Below are 14,608 nucleotides of genomic sequence, written 5' to 3'. Positions count from 1 at the left end.
TGCGAGGGGAGAGGGGTATGGGTGAACAGAGGGAAAAGGGGGTCCTCCGGAAGGAGAGGGAAGTGGGCGCAGGTCGTCGAGGTTACTCTTCAGAGTGAGGCCATTGTCCTTGGTGCTGAAGTTCTCATGCATGTCCCCCTTTTGGCTCCCGGAGTGTCTGAAAGTGATGGAGCTCTCTGCGATTAAGCAGCGGCAGTTCAGCTCTGCGCTCCCACAGCCCGGGGGCTATTTACATAGTCAAGAGGGACATTAATGCCCACCGATCCCCCTGGGCTGCACAAAGCAGCACACAAACCTGCCTCACAGGCCCATTAAGGCTCTAAATTGAGGATTTGGGGGGAGAGAAAAGGGAGGAAAGGAAGAGAAATAAGGGGAGAGATGAAGAGGGGGTGATGGAGGAGGAGAAGGGTGTGTATTTTCACTATCCGTTTGCTACCGACTTGGACCACAGTGGTGGAGAAAAGTCTCTGATATTGCTTGGCAGATTTTTTTTACGGCTCCCAAGTGGCTGTGGAGACACCGCCATTGTTCCCTGCGAAGGAGTGGAGTGGATTCACTGGAGAGAGAGAGGATGGCCAAGAGGGACTGGGTTCCTACTGTCTACAATGAAATCCACTCACTCTACTGAACATCACCAGGAGGCCTCATGCAAACATGTAAATGTTGAAAAGTATCCGTTTTTAGACAGATACTTGGCTTTGGATTTATGACATTAAACTCCAACCAATTTTCTGTAATTCCCAACAACATCTGGTACTCACCAACAAAAATGCTGACATGCTTGGTTTGTGAGTGTGTGACTATGTATGTTTAGGAGTATGCTGATGTGTAAAAGAGTATGAGTGCCAAAAACAATGCACACTCTCAATGTTGTGTACATCTGTTGGCTGCTCGGAGCCTGACGTGGTGCATATTGGGACAATTGTTTGGATGAGGTCTTACATTTGTTTTAATGATTCCTTAACTCTGCTTTAATTATGATTATTCTTTTGTTGCCCCACAATGGGGGATTGTTCTCAGTGGCATGGGCATTGGTGCCAAGAGAGGGAACAAAAAGTGTGCCCCTCCCCTCCATTACCCCATTCCAGCACCCCTACTTCACCAACCCCTCCGTGGGCCCTTTCGTGACTCCCCCCCCCCCGCTGACCTGAATTCCGCTGGAGCGGGTGCCAAGGGGATTGTGGGTGGTTTAGGGTTTGGAGAGAGCGCTTGGGAAAGTGGGGGGAATGCTGACCACCATAACACTTCCCTGGCCTGTACTAGCCCCCAGCACACCCCCGCCACCCCTCCATACAAACACTAATCTTGGACTTCCGTCGTTGAGATGGTGGTTATCTAAATCAGACGACAGGATGCCTTTCAAAAGAAGCACACTTGAAATCTTGAAAACATTTAGAGTGCAGTGAGATTCCTCTAAAACAGAAATATTGACCAATACACAGGTACAGTACAAAGTTGGGTCTGACGCAAATAATCTACATTTACATTTACATTTAAGTCATTTAGCAGACGCTCTTATCCAGAGCGACTTACAAATTGGTGCGTTCACCTTATGACATCTACATGAGGAAAACGTATCAATTTTGTCCATCTTGTACAGTTTGATCTGAAAGAGTTTGTTGGAACTCCATAAACAGATTCATTTAGCTAGCTATCTCAGTTTTTGTACCGGACATGACAGACTAACATTGATCTCTTAGTTTGGCTTTGGCCGTTATCAGCTATCCTACAAACTGTAAATAGGAAAGCACGTTGGACTGAATTCAAGGGGCAGCCTTTCAATTTGACTAAACATTACTCTCATGTTCAGCTAAGGCAGACTACCATAAAATACACTGAGTGTATAAACATTAATAAGAACACCTGCTCTTTCCATGACATAGACTGACCAGGTGAATCCAGGTGAAAGCTATGATCCCTTACTGATGACACTTGTTAAATCCACTTCAATCAGTGTAGATGAAGGGGAGGAGACAGGTTAAAGAAGGTATTTTAAGCCTTGATGCAATTGCATGGATTGTGTTAGTGTGCCATTCAGAGGGTGAATGGGCAAGACAAAAGATACAAGTGCCTTTGAACGGGTATGGTAGTAGGTTCCAGACGGATCCATTTTGTGTCTGCAACGCTGCCGAGCTTTTCACGCTCAACCGTTTCCAGTGTGTATCAAGCATGGTTCACCACCCAAAGGACATCCAGCCAACTTGACACAACCGCAGTAAGCATTGGAGTCAACATAGGTCAGCATCGCTGTGGAATGCTTGTGGAGTCCATGCCTCGACAAATTGAGGCTGTTCTGAGGGTGGGGGGGTGGGGGGGGGCGCACTCGGTGTACATGCCCAAGGAAAACGTGTGTATTTTTCTGTCGAAGTGAAGGAAATACACCATGTCCATGTGACAGCTGTCCACCTGTGTACTTTGCCCCTCTCCTGAGCACCAAACCAGGGAAGATAAAACCCAAATAGCTTGTTAATGGGATAGATCACGTTATCAGAATATATTTAGAGTTGTGAGCTGTAATGCCATTCATCTTTCCTAGAAGCACAGTTTATAACAATCTAGCAAACACTTGAAAGCAAGCCTAAGGAAATTGATTATTCAAGACAGCCTCCAACTGCCGAGAGAAGGCGAGGAAAAGCAAACAGCAAACAGTCATGAAAACACACTCAGGACTATATTATTTTCCCTTGCAACTGCAACTAACTACACTGCACAGGGACCCAAAGGTTATTCTAAATTAGAGAAAAATGTTTTCGCTTTGACCAGCGGAGCTCTATGGGCATGCAGGCAGGCGGGTAGGCAGGCGGGTAGGCAGGCGGGTAGGCAGGCTGGTGAATGCCTGTGTGTCTGTTCTGGTGCAGTCAAACAGAAAGGAAGGGAGCAAGGAAGGAGGCTTTTGTTTGTCCTATCCATGGGAATAGGCTCTCATTCTCTCTCAGCTCACTGACGACTGAAACACTGGAGTTACAGGGAGGACTACAGTGGCGGAGAGAGGAAGTATCATGTGTCATATGAAGCAGATAGGAATACAGATGTAGGATCTTAATTTGAGCCAGTTTGCTTCTGAAGGAAAATAATCCTGCAGCAACAGGAAATGTGAATTATTATGTGGATTATAATTAATGTACATTTGTGTAGGGGGTGATACATTTTTCGTAAAGGGAAAATCAAGTCTGAAATGTCAAATTTCAGAACCTTTTTAAATCTCAAATACACTACACGTTTTACATTTCCTGCATTGGAAATGTATCTTGCAACAGGGTGGACCAAATTAAGATCCTACATCTGTAGTAGCATAGAGTTCTAGAGATAAGGATAAGTAAAGTGGTAGTGAAGGAAAAAGTAAGAGAGAGTAAAAGGGAGGGAGAAAAAGGAAAAAGCAATTGATTGATGAAATTGAAGGACCAGGGGAAAGAGTGAGAAAGACAGGGAAGCAGATGAGAAGAGAGGGAGCGAGAGGAGCATAAACAGATGGGGAGATGAAGCAAAAAGACAGGAGACAAGAAACAGGTGAGAGTAGAGGAAAAGACAGACCAATAGACAGGGGCTAGAAAAGGGAGAGACAGAGAGTAAGGCAGGGGAGAGGATTGGAAGAAACAGAGAAATAGACAAGGGATAGTAGAGGGAGAGACGGATAGAAGAGGGTTGTGAACAGTTTGAGAAGGATCTGGATGGTACTTTGGCAGCTTCTGTATGTTCCCAGGGGGATTACTCAAGTGCTAGATGCTACAGAATGGCAGCGAGCCCACAGTGAAGCCCTATGAATGGAGCCACACAAAGACACGCACGCATGCACACACATGCACACACACACACACACACACACACACACACACACACACACACACACACACACACACACACACTCTCTCTCATCTTCGCTTTCCGTCCTTCGCTCCTCTGACCCTATATTCTGCATATTTAACTGTCTCTTTTTTTAAATTCTTCCCTGCCCTCTACACCCTCTATCTCTTTTTCTCTGTCTCTCTCATCTCCCTTTCTTCCTCAGTAGCAGTCTCCTCCAGTGCTAGCTGGGTCTCAGAGATGCAGCAGATAGAGGTTGACTACCCCTAGCCTGGGTGCCTGGTGACAAGTAACAGATGCCTGACGTCCAGGAGGCTGGCACTGCCCTGTGACCCCCTCATAGGCTCAGTCTCTCATCCTCTCAGCAGCACACAGTGCCCCACTGTCTATCTACCCACCACCATTACCACTACTATTACCCCTCTACCCATTTCTCTCCTCCAAAGAAAAGACCTGATAGATCACTCTCTGTTCCCTCTCTCCCGGCCTTTCTCTCACTCTCTTTCTCTCTCTCAAATGAAAAGTTCTCTCCTCCGCTGCCGGAAAATGAAAGTGTTTCACTTCCCTCCATTCTAACTGAACTCCATTCTCCAGTGAGGATTGTGTTACACTGTAAAGCATCTGGATGACAATATAGAGCAAGGTGTCAGAACAAATCATATTTCAGAACAATGAGCTGTGAGGATCATTTCTCACTCTCAAGCCCTCACACGCATTCATGCACACACACAAACACACACACACTCAAAACGTGAGTAATTTTTGCCGTGCAATCAAGCCTGGCTGTTATTATAATATATGAAATACTCTTTGTGGTCTACCCCATGTGGATAACCTATTATTGTTGTAAATGTTTACTAGTCTTTCTAGTACAACATCTGCACCAGCGTGAAGGCAGTTTCAATTATTTGATTTGTTTCATGTTTATTTTTGAACTCCAATCCACCATCTGGCCCTTTCCAATTCTATCAGCCAGTAATATTGCAGTGGAATTCCTCCACCCCTACATCCACACCATCACATGGGAAGACACACTTTTTCAATTAGGGTGGAAAAGCTTTGCAAATAGTCATTGGATGCCTGTTATATTAGATATGTATGTTATTTTTACACAGATGTAGGATCCTCATTTAGTCACCCTGTTGCATGAGATCTTTCTTGTAATGCAGGACATTTACACTTTTAGTGTATTTGAGGTTTAAAAAAGCTTCAGAAGTTTTTAATTTCCACTTTGAAATGTCAGATTTGATTTTCCCTGTATAAATCCTTACAAAACATTTCATATAATAACTCACATTTCCTGTTGTAGAAAACTGGCTCAAATTAAGATCCTACAGGTGTACATTAGATGCACTACATGACCAAAAGTATGTGGACATCTGCTCGTCGAACATCTCATTATGGGCATTAATATAGAGTTGGTCCCCCCCCCCTTGCTGCTATAACAGCCTCCACACTTCCTGGAAGGCTTTCCCCTAGATGTTGGAACATTTCTGCGGGGACTTGTTCCCATTCAGCCACAAGAGCATTCGGGAGGTTGGGCACTGATGTAGGGCGATTAGGCCTGGCTCACAGTCTGCGTTCCAATTCATACTAAAGGTGTTCGATGGGGAAGAGGTCAGGGCTCTGTGCAGGCCAGTCACAGATCTCGACAAACCATTTCTGTATGGACCTTACTTTGTGCACAGGGCATTGTCATGCTGAGACAGGAAGGGCCTTCCCCAAACTGTTGCCACACAGTTGGAAGCACATAATTGTCTAGAATGACATTGTATGCTGTAGCGTTAAGATTTCCCTTCACTGGAACTAAAGGGACCTAGCTCTAACCATGAAAAACAACCCCTGACCATTATTCCTCCTCCACTAAACTTTACAGTTGGCACTATGCATTGGGGCAGGTAGTGTTCTCCTGGCATCCGCCAAACCCAGATTTGTCTGTCGGACTGCCAGATGGTGAAGTGTGATTCATCACTCCAGAAAATGCGTTTCCACTGCTCCGGAGTCCAATGGCGGCGAGCTTTACACACCTCCAGCTGACGGCTGGCATTGCGCATGGTGATCTTAGGCTTGTGTTAGCCAGCTCGGCCATGGAAACCCATTTCATGAAGCTCTTGGCGAACAGTTCTTGTGCATACGTTGCTTCCAGAGGCAGTTTGGAACAGAGGGTTTTTACATGCTACATGCTCAGCGGTCCTGTTCAGTAAACTTGTGTGTCCTACCACTGATCCGTTGTTGCTTCTAGACGTTTCCGCTTCACAATAGCAGCACTTACAGTTGACCAGGGCAGCTCTAGCAGGGCAGACAAACTAACTTGTTGGAAAGGTGGCATCCTATGACGGTGTCACGTTGACAGTCACTGAGCTCTTCAGTAAGGCCATTCCACTGACAATGTTTGTCTATAGAGATTGAATGGCTGTGTGCTTGATTTTATACACCTGTCAGCAACCAGTGTGGCTGAAATAGCCGAATGCACTAATTTGTGTGTCCACATACTTTTGTACATATAGGTTATCTATCAATTAGGGCAATCAAAGCATATAAGATTGTATGTTTTGTTTATTTTGAGCAGTTACTCGCTATTCTGGCCACACACATACAGTACATATACAGACCTTGTACCTTGAGTGACATGTACCATAATTAAACTAACATGTCTTCCCAGATGTTTCAGATAATAGATTCTGATAAATATGGCTTTAGACATATGTAGATCAGCACCCCTCCAGGGTTGAACTTTGTGTCTAGTGTGTGTGTGTGTCTGTGCGTGACTCTAGCAACCTGGCTTGGGGTCGATGTTGGTCAAGCTGTTCTACTGCACTGGAGTCCCCAATAAAGACAATACTAAACAACAAGGATATAAGACATGGATTTTGGAATTCCATCAAATCTATTTCCCATGATGACAATAATGTGAGTCTCTTCTTTAGTCATTCTCACAGAAACACATTCATGTAGATTATTGTAAATGGCTGTTGACAAACCAATCCCTGTCCAAGTACACACATGAAATGGCATATTGTGCACTTGAGCAGACAGTACATTAAGCTCTCCCCGAATGTCTGCTGTGTATTCATTCATGTAAGGTAGCAGCCAGCGAGTGCTGTAGTATAGGAGAGCAGCCTCCGGGCTCAGGACAGAACATATTAGTTGCATGGACACTTTCTACTTTACCACTCCAAATTCTCCTTCCAATTACACAAGGCCACATTTCACCAGATCCTGGCCTGAGGACATTTATCACATACAACTCCAGACACCCACAGTCCTTACAGACTGACTCCCACTGGAGGATGAAATATTCATTAATAGTCTTCTTATCAAAGCCCCTGTAGTCCTGACAGACACACCCCCTCTGCTGGTTTTGACGATCACCACCATCAATCAAGCAGCGATTGACGTTACATCTGGAAACATGTCCTCTGGTTTTGATCAAATGACAGGCTGTGAAAATAATGTGAATGCAATCAAGTGCCAAGACAGTGTGTTTCCATGGTGACGATAGTGTGTGTGTTTGTGTGTGCGTGCGTGCGTGCGTGCGTAATTGACGGAAGTGGGGGCAGGGGAGTATGGGGTGTGAAGTAATTGGTTTAAGGAAGGGGTGGTGAATATATACCACTTCCAACTTCACAAAATGTATACATTTGGCAAATTGCACAAAAGGAAAATGAACATGTTATGCCCACTAAATATTAGGGTAAACATTCATGAAGTGTATAGGTCAAGACAAAAAGTGACTTTACCTTTACATATATTGACAGGGTCAGCTACATAATGAGCAATCTAACATCATCAGTGAAATAACAAGGCATATGCCTTAACTTATATTATCAATTACACTATATATACAAAAGTATGTGGACACCTCTTCAAATTTGTGGATTCGGATATTTCAGCCACACCCATTGCTGACAGGTGTATAAAATCGAGCACACAGCCATGCAATCTCCATAGACAAACATTGGCAGTAGAAGAGCTCAGTGACTTTCAACGTGACATTGTCATTTGATGTCACCTTTCCAACAAGTCAGTTCATCAAATTTCTGCCCCGGTCAACTCTAAGTGCTGTTATTGTCAAGTGGAAAAATCTAGGAGCAACAACCACTCAGCTGCGAAGTGGTAGGCCACACACGCTCACAGAACGGGACTGCCGAGTGCTAAAGCGTGTAGTGTGTAAAAATGATCTGTCCTCGGTTGCAATACTCACTACTGAGTTTCAAACTGCCTCTGGAAGCAACTTCAGCACAATAACTGTTTATTTAACCTTTATTTAACTAGGCAAATCAGTTAAGAACCGATTCTTATTTACCATGATGGCCTACCCCAGCCAAACCCTAACGATACTGGGCCAATTGTGCACCGCCCTATGGGTCTCCCAATCACAGCCAGTTGTGAAACAGCCTGGAATTGAACCAGGGTCTGTAGTGACACCTCTAGCACTGAAATGCAGTGCCTTAGACCGCTGCGCCACTCGGGAGCCCCTAAAATTACAGCTGCACACAAGCCTAAGATCCCTGTGCGCAATGCCAAGCATCGGCTGGAGTGGTGGAAAGTAGCTTTCCACCACTCCAGCCGATGCTTGGCATTGCGCACAGGGATCTTAGGCTTGTGTGCAGCTGTAATTTTAGGGGCTCCCGAGTGGCGCAGCGGTCTAAGGCACTGCATTCTAGACGATTCTGTGCTTCCAACTTTGTGGCAAAAGTTTGGGAAAGGCCCTGTCCTGTTTTAGCATGAGACTGCCCCTGTGCACAAAGTAAGGTCCATACAGAAAGGTCCATATAGTTTGTGGAGATCGGTGTGGAAGAACTTGACTGGCCTGCACAGGTCCCTGACCTCAACCCCATCAAACACCTTTGGTCTGAATTAGAATGCCGACCGTGAGCCAGTCCTAATTGCCCAAAATCAGTGCCCGGCCTCACTGATGGGAGCAAGGCCCCTCAGCAATGTTCCAACATCAAGTGGAAAGCCTTCCCAGAAGAGTGGAGGCTGTTATAGCAGCAAAGGGGGAACCAACTCCATATTAATGCCCATGATTTTGGAATGAGATGTTCGATGAGCATATACTGTAGTTGATATATATTTTTGCTTGATTAAGTATGGTAAGTACTGATAAGGGTCCTTATCAAATGTAGATTATCAGTTAAATACAAACCGTGAATTTAGATATCTGGAGAATATCTCCAAAACAAATATTTTAAACTCTCCTAGAGGAAGTTGACAATAGTGAAAACAGTGAACATTTAACTGAAATGATGGTTTGATGAGCATGCACCTGTCTAAAATAAAAACAGACCTGGGACTAGAAAAATGACTTCATCGCTCACAACAAACCACTTTGATAACACGACACCACAAGATAACTATGTTACCGAACACGTTTCTTTTTACGATTTACGCAACGGATATGGATGGCTGTGTTGTAAACTATTGATAAGATACTGAATGAACAATAGAAGAGCTAACACCTAAAACACTAAAACAACAATGATCTCTCTTCATCGTAGTCCTCTCTGGCTTGCGTTGAGAAGACCTGGCAGGATACCTAGAGTCACGCGTGTGGGAATGCCTTGCGGCAAAGCAGATATGATGCAGCTCGCGAAAGATGTGCGCTTTGGCACACAGGCACGTAGCCGTTTGGTAGAGAAATTATATTAACGGGATTAGAAGCCCAGATGCAAGATATATCGGTATTTAATTACCACACATTGTCTGTTTGCAAACATTGCCTCCTCAGTAGCAGACTAGATACGTGTTTTATGACAGAAGTACACCTTGAATCTCACCTTTGGGGGAACGTGGGGTAACCAGCTCCCCCTAAAACCAATGTCCAGTTACTGACACAAGCAAAGTTTGGTAAAAATGTGGTATGTGGATGATGGTCATGCATAGGCAAACAAACTACGAAGGGAAATAAGTGGCTAAAGTTTTTGTTCTAATGTTGTTTTTGGAAAAGGGATGTGTTTCCCAAGTACCGGGGTAATGATTTGAACAATGCTAATTTAAATACTATTGACTTGCACTCACCTTAAATTTGTACTGCTTTATTAAAAATTTTATTAAATGTTTATCGCTAAACAAGTGGGTTCTTTACCTTTAGGCTCCCCTAATGGTATATACTGTATATATATAACATTTATAGATCTAATTTAATTAGATTATACATATAACTTTTTCCTTAGAATTGTTTTGTTAGTGACTTAAATGTAGATGAGACAGAACATTTTCAGTTGTGCAAGAGCAGTGGCTGCAGGGAAAGTGTTCAAATGTAGTTTTGTGACATAATGTGGTTTTTGTCACAATTACAGGTGTGGGGCGGGCTTTGTTACCCTACTGTTCCTTTTTTAGTTGCAGGTCAACAATTTATGATATAAAACAATATGAAGACAATGTAGCAATTGTGAAGTGTTTTTTGGAGTCTATAGGGAGTGCAGATTGCTGTGCTGCCTAAAATTGTGTCCACGTGCACCTGTTTTGCCCATGCCGGTAATGTGAAGCGCAGCCTATTGTTTTCAGGAGGAGCGAGCTCCAACACTTTGATCCTAACCATGCTCTTATAATTGCAGTATATGAACATTTTGACCTTTTGATAGCTAACCACATTGCGACTTTACTTTAAGTTGGTGTAAAGAAGCATGGATAATAATATTAATAATGATGATAGTGACAATAATTGTAAAAATGATAACAATTAGAATTAGAATAATTAGGTAGCCTATAGAATGAATGACCGTGTGCTGATCATCATGATTATAATTTATCATGTAATATTGGCCTACTGCAATAATTATTCTTATTTTTATTATTATTATCCTCCCCTCTTTTGCCAAAAGCATATGTCCTGTAAACATGTAATGTGCATACATAATAATAATTGCCTCTCACCTTTGTATTCAATCTTAGAGTTATTGGAAAATAAGTTTCAGTCTCTCTTCTTCTCCCTTCTCCGAGTCTTGTGCATCCGCTTCAGAGATGTTCGACTGCTGAAATGCAAGCCTTCAGTGCGTCCAGGGCATGAGCGAGAGCAGCACCAGAAATCAAACAGACAGATTTCTATCACAGTAATCCGAGGAGCTCTGTGCTCAACAATCCCACTGAATGAGCTCTGCCTTACTTTGCTCCTTTTGCTCCTTTGCGCTTTCACTTCCCCCACCTCCCCTCCTCCTGTTCACCCCTTTTCTTCTCTGAATGCCGATCCTCGTTGGTTGACGGTACAATCTTGATGCCCCCACCCATCTTTATTAATGTTTAAACACTTTTACCTTCTTGAAACACATGCTTTTGCTCCTCTGTGTCTGTGTGTATCTCTCTGTGTGTGTGTGTGTGTGTTTGTTCTAGGGGTGTCAGTATGAGGTCAGGTTAACGTTGTCAGGTTAACAACAAGTTCACTATTCTCTATTGCAAGCACTAATGGCTATATTGGGGGTATGGAATGAACTGGCAGTTGCACTCTAAAAAATGCTGGGTTGTTTGGTTGACTCAACTACTGAGTTGCAGGCGTTGGGTCACTTAGTTAATTTGTTTTCTTTAGAAACAGCTGGGTTATTGATACTGGGTTATTAGTGCTGGGTTATTGGTGCTGGGTTATTGAGATATGACCCAGCCGTTCAGATCAGAAGACTGGAGGTGTAGTTTAGTAGGGGCGTGGCTTTCAGATAGTTATTTCTGGCCACCCATGAGATTAAATGTCATTCCTGTTTATTTACATTTTTGTACCTTCAATGATGATTACAGAAGTATATGAGTTTCCTAAAAACCCTGTGTAAATCCCATTGTTGGGATACAATAAGTTGGTATACCTTATTAGGCAATAAGGCGGTGTACATTATTATACATTATTATAATATGTATTTGGGGGGTTAATTCGACTGAGCGTTCAAATTCAGCTGGTCACCAATTTCAGTCGGTCACATTGGTGGCTTTATCGGGACTCGGTCAGTTAATGTATTAGCAGCTGCGGTCATTGTGGAGCGATGGAGAAGGTCGAAGGTGACTGCCGTGTAGCAGAGGTGGTTGGATGAACCACATGCGATGTGTAACCTTGCCTGAAACCTGATGACTCGTGTTAGCTTACCTTGTTACTGCCTGAAAGCTTTAGCTCAGTGGATTCACTGTGTCACACTTGTCATTATCATAGCCATATAGTATGGCTAGTAACCGAAAGGTTGCAAGATTGAATCCCTGAGCTGACAAGGTAAAAATCTGCCGTTCTGTCCCTGAACAAGGCAGTTAACCCACTGATCCTAGGCCGTCTTTGAAAATAAGAATTTGTTTTCGTAACTGACAAAATAAATAAATAAATAGTATGACAGTTTGGTGGTTCCTCACACAGACATACAGTACTGATTCCTGACAGGTGGATTTCATTGGTACTTTACCATGTGGATTCAATTACAGTAGTAGCACAACAACATCCACATGGTCTATTGCGACATTGTTCTGGCACATCCTCCGTCTCTGACCCATGACCATAGAGGAAAACATAAGTGCAGGAACCACAACATATTTACCAGACACACACAATGTGGCCTCATGTAGATTATGTGATAACTCATAGGTCCTACAAGGACTCTGGGGAGACAGTGATGTTTGGTGGTAATGAATATGGACAGAAAGAAGGAAAGGGTGGATGACAGTGGGATAGGCACAGACATGTTGAGTGCAGAAGAAACTTTATCAAAGTCGTTTTAGCTATGTGGAGTATGATGAAGGAAACATGATCAATTGATGTGAGAGTGAGTGCTAGGGGCCCAATGGGGTGTTTGATCGCCCCTAGGTTATAGGTTGGCAGGTAGCCTAGAGGTTAGAGCGTTGGGCCAGTAACCGAAAGGTCATAGCTGGCAGAAAATAGTAAAAATAAAGAAAAACCCTTGAATAACTAGGTGTGTCCAAACTTTTGACTGGTACTGCATGTTTCGTGCCATTCCATTCGCGCCGTTCCAGCATTATTACAAGCCATCCTCCCCCCAGCAGCCTCCTGTGGCCTACTGATTATTTCTCACTATCTACTTGTGAGCTACTCATTGACAGCCTGCCAGCTACGGAGCATGCAGTTTTCTGCTAAGGTGCATCCTTTGGTAGGCTGTAGTCTGCACTACAGCAAAGGGTAATCAGACCCGTGCTTATCATGGTTCTTAAAGACAAAAGACAATTTTCTTTTACAGGTGCCTTTTCATTTTAAACACCAGTGGTACAACTAGTGCATTCTGACTGCAAGGAACAATAACAGCAGCGCGCAGGAGCCAAGCAAAACCATTCATCTTGATGCAATCTGTTAATTATTATATCATCAATAAAATGGACATATATATTTGAATACAGACTAGCTCAAAACATTACTAACCATTGAAAATGACAGATGACCCAACAGATCATGATCATTTTCTGGTAAAAAGTGGGGGGTGCAAAAACATATGTTTGCTCCCCTATTTTGAAAGGGGGGATGCAGCTGCTCCGTTTTCTCATTGCTCAGGTGCCTATGGACTAAAGGACATGTGCTAAATACACCTGGACAGCAGCCAAAATGGCATACTACAGCGTACCATAAACACGCTTGTGCTATAAGAAGTTTTATGGTCTAACAGTCTACACATGGCTTCAATGGTGCACGTGGAAATACAGTTAGAATATATTATCCTTGCCTAGCATGAAAAGACAGTTATCATAATTAGGTGTGTATTAATTGGACATGAGATTTTTGCATATCCCACTCTCCCTGAGATACCCTTGGAGAATGGGGTCACATTAAGGATCTGCCATTATCAACCACAACCCAGGAGCAATTAGGGTTAACAGCCTTGCTCAAGGGCACATTGACAGATTTTTTTTCTGACAGAGCTTGAGAGGATCTGCAGAGAAGAATGGGAGAAACTCCCCAAATACAGGTGCAGCGTGGTATGCTTACATTCTTATTTATTTAAAGAATGAACACTGAACAAACTAACAAAATAACAAAACGAACCATGAAGCTATACATAGACAAGATCCCACAAACACCAAAGGGAAATGGCTACCTAAATATGATCCCCCAATTAGAGACAACGATAAACGCTGCCTCTGATTGGCAACCATATCAGGCCACCATAGACATACAAATCACCTAGACCTACAAAAACCTAACCAGGTCAGGGCTTGACAGTACCCCCCCCCCCCCCCCCCCAAAGGTGCGGACTTCCGGCCACAAACCTGAACCTATAAGGGAGGGTACGGGTGGGCATCTACACTCAGTGGCGGCTCCGGTTCTGGATGCAGCCCCCCCTCTTTACGCTGATCCCTCCGCCTTTGTAGAACCGAACCATCGCCGGAGGCTCTGGACTGGGAACCGTCGCTGGAGACCCCGGACTGGGGACCGTCGCTGGAGGTTCCGGACTGTGGACTGCCGTTGGAGGTTCCGGACTGGGAACTGTCGCCGGAAGCTCTGGATTTTGGAGGCGCACTGGATGCCTTATGCGTGGTACCGGTACTGGTGGTACCGGGCTGATGACATGCACCTCAGGGCGAGTGCGAGGAGCAGGAACAGGACGTACTGGCCTGTGGAGGCGCACTAGAGGCCTGATGCGTAGGACCAGTACTGGTGGTGCCGAGCTGATGAAACGCACCTCAGGGCGAGTGCGGAGAGGAGGCACAGGACGTACTGGACGGTGGAGGCGCACTGGAGGTCTGATGCGTGGGACCGGTACAGGTGGTACCGGGCTGATGACGCGCACCTCAGGGCGAGTGCGGAGAGGAGGCACAGGATGTACTGGACTGTGGAGACGCACTGGAGGTCTGGAGCGTAGAGCTGGCACAACCCGTCCTGGCTGGATGTTTATTT

The 14,608-nt window shown here is 44.3% G+C and overlaps 1 protein-coding gene across 2 annotated transcripts in view; it reads right to left on the bottom strand.

Annotated features, from left to right (window-relative positions):
* LOC115109516 (excitatory amino acid transporter 2-like) overlaps window positions 1–10,918 on the bottom strand; it is a 48,871-nt gene extending 37,953 nt beyond the window's left edge. For both annotated transcript variants that reach the window (XM_029634477.2, XM_029634478.2), the window contains exon 1: window positions 10,681–10,918. The gene's annotated coding sequence lies outside the window, so the exon portion shown is untranslated. The remainder of the gene's footprint in view (window positions 1–10,680) is intronic.
* Between the last annotated feature and the right edge of the window lie 3,690 nt (window positions 10,919–14,608).

This window comes from Oncorhynchus nerka, linkage group LG25 (assembly GCF_034236695.1).
Source record: "Oncorhynchus nerka isolate Pitt River linkage group LG25, Oner_Uvic_2.0, whole genome shotgun sequence".
Taxonomy (NCBI): Eukaryota; Metazoa; Chordata; class Actinopteri; order Salmoniformes; family Salmonidae; genus Oncorhynchus; species Oncorhynchus nerka.
Note: the sequence above shows the minus strand (reverse complement) of the source record. Positions and strands in the feature narration are given on the sequence as shown.